Source organism: Fragaria vesca, linkage group LG7 (assembly GCF_000184155.1).
Source record: "Fragaria vesca subsp. vesca linkage group LG7, FraVesHawaii_1.0, whole genome shotgun sequence".
In the NCBI taxonomy this organism is placed as follows: Eukaryota; Viridiplantae; Streptophyta; class Magnoliopsida; order Rosales; family Rosaceae; genus Fragaria; species Fragaria vesca.
In genome coordinates this window covers 608,637-611,709 of record NC_020497.1, presented here as the reverse complement: position 1 = coordinate 611,709, position 3,073 = coordinate 608,637, and the positions used below count along the sequence as shown (strand labels likewise).

Below are 3,073 nucleotides of genomic sequence, written 5' to 3'. Positions count from 1 at the left end.
AGGGAGATGCATATATGAAGAATGAACAAGAAACAATAGAGGGATGTGGCATGGTTAAAGGACGATGGAAGAACAAAAGAATAATATTGCATAGAGAGATGAAAAGAAGAAAAAAGATTATGTCATGGATGAGAAAATGGAGTAGAGGATTATATAGAAAAGAACGAGGTCGCATGGATAAGACCCGTGTGAGTTGGAATTGTCCGGGAAAGTGATTATCCAGGTGAGACCTACAAAATGAAAACGAGGTTAGAGAGGCATCCGGACAGATCCGGACAATCGCCCTCTGACGCTTCCGGACAATCGCCCTCTGACGCTCAAGTTAATCATTTATGTGGACAAATTGAGAAGGAAGAGTTGGGAATGAGTTCAGTTACTTTGAGAATGAGGCGAGGCCTCTTTATATAGAGGTGCGAAAGGCGAGTTTGTCTTGAAGCCCAGTGACAGCTGTCGAGAACAAGTATCACATGTGGCACGAAAGGAAGCTTCTAGATGCGTGCTCCAGATTGGACCACTCACATCCACGTGTTCGGCCGAGAGGCGCTCAGCGCTAGGCTAAATGTTGAGAATGCATAATGCACAAGGCTAAATTAGAGCGCTTGGCTTAAGTTCCCACAACAGATTTTAAAGGTGCAAAATGTATAGAGTGATGACGAGAAAAATTGGAAAAGGAAGTAATTAGATCCATCAAATTCATGGAGGTGTACAACAAATATAGAGGTGTAATCCTATTCTTCTTTATTTAAATCAATTGTGAATTATGTATATTTTCGTGCAAGTCCAATATACTTCAACAAAGAGTCAAGGCGACGATGTTTGTTCTCGAGGATTAATTGCTCTTCCTAGGTAATTATTTAATAATTAGCAACGTGCTAGCGAGTTTCCTTTAAACGAAATATAATGCCTTTTGTGCAATGATGTGCAAAATGATGTCGTTCTTTGTTATTGTAGGCTATAGATATCCATCTTGACTTCTAAAATTTGTGGTTTTAGTTGACCCAAATTACCGCCTAGCCTGTTTTGATCCGTACAAACTGCAGATAGGTGCTTGATTTACATAGAGTTTGTACATATTTTGTTTTTGTAGCTTTGGTGTTTGTCTTTCTGCACATATTTAGAAAATCCGGTGAACTGACATTGTCTGATATTCTAGTCCGGAATAATTAGACTGCTCTATGTATAAAAACTCATATCATGTACTTTTCATTATTTAATTTAATGAAGTCCTTTTGAACGAAAAAAATGATTGGTTGATTTTAGTAACCTATTGGAAGTTGGAAGAGGGGAGGAGGAGGATGATCGAGCTTGGTGTTGGTTGTGGACTTGTGGTGGCGGTGGTCTTCATTGGGGGAGTCATTGGTACAGAGAAATCACGAAATTGTTTTCTTTTTGGAACAGATTGATTTAAATTTGCTATTAAATAGTATAATTTATTTATTATAGATTTGTGTTGTTAACCATGGTTAGAGATTTAACACAATAGACGTGTCATTTTTTTAGATGGGTGGAGATGAGGATGAGAAAATAAAGGTGGGGAGCAAATTTATATCATAAAGAATACGTTATAAATACACCAAAGTCAACTAATTACGGTACAATTTGGTATTGAGTTTTGGGAATCAAAATCATTTATAATCACCATTTTGAATAGATTTTTTGTTTGGAAAAATCTTAAAACATGTTTATCTAAAACTTTTTAGTTTAAATAACCACGATTTTAAAAAACAGTTTGGGGGTTGCTTATTTAAAACTGAGTTTTTAAATCACAATACCAAATTGAGCCTACATTTGAAAACCAAACCATGATTAATAATTGCATAATATTATTATAGATTTTGTTATTTTTTTATTGATACTTTTTTGTTTTTGTTTTAGAGAATCCGTATTATTTTTTTTTCAAATCTAAAAGCTAGAACGGTCGTCCTCACGTCATAAACCATTAACGAAACTGTTGAATACAAAGGAGGACATTAAGCATAAACCCCATACTGTAGGAACACCCGAAAATAATATTAGGCACGTCTACAAAATTTATGCATTCTAACAAACATCATTTAGCAAATAGTGCATCATTGGTTACTCCATTTGTTTTATAATTTCGGCGACGTCATACCGGAAAGACAATGCTCATGTAAAACGATAAATTATTATGTCTATCAGCTTCCTTGCTATGTTGTCGCTGGAAAATATTACTAGTGACACTAAGTTTCATCTTATCACAAATAGACTGCGACCATTTGACGAAACAAGGAACTCGCCACCTCATCCGGACAGACATGGCACACTGAGTGCTCCAACCAGGACCAATGTTCTAAAAAACGCTAAGCGCTAGTCAGGCGGACAGCTAGCGCCTAGCGCCCAGAGGATTAATTGGACACCTAGGAGGTTTTGTATTTTCCATATTTTTTATTTTAATAGCAAATAAAATATAAAAATAAATTTATATAATGCATTATAATGTTCCAAAATAGCAAATATACTTCAAAAATAAATAAAATGGTCAACTACTATGTTCTTAGAAATAAAAAAACAATTTGAAATAAACAAATTAGGCTTTGATGTGTTTTGATTAAAAAAAAAAAAAAAACTAATCGGGCCGCCCAGCCCGCCCAGGCGCCGCCCAGCCTGCCTAAGCAGTCGTTTTTTGCGCTAGCACCCAGATTGAACGATTAGTGGAAAATCGGAATGGTGAGCTGACGCCTAGCGCTGGGCAGCGTTTTCATTTCCTAGTGGACGTCGACACCAACAATAACAAATGGAAGAGTCGTGGATGTTTTTCATAAGCTGGAGCTCAAATAGGGACCTTCTATTGCCATAAGCACCACTGCAACGTTCCTCCCATTTGTAGCCGAGTATGTTTCAGTTAGACCAACCTCATTGGGCATCAAGACAGTAATTTTCAAACCCACGTTACCTATTGGATACTTATTTAAATTTTGTTTTTCATTTTTATTGAAATTGAAATAACAACCTGCTGATATACCTTTTTTTTTATCGGATGCTGATATACCATTTTGTTTTTAAAATTTGGATAAAATTTTCTAAAGAGCTATCCTTCCAAACTCTAAAAAAA

The 3,073-nt window shown here is 36.0% G+C and overlaps 1 protein-coding gene across 1 annotated transcript in view; it reads left to right on the top strand.

Annotated features, from left to right (window-relative positions):
• The window catches only part of LOC101300757 (transcription factor GAMYB-like), a 13,336-nt gene that overhangs the window by 5,238 nt on the left and 5,025 nt on the right, over positions 1 to 3,073 (top strand). The window lies entirely within an intron of this gene.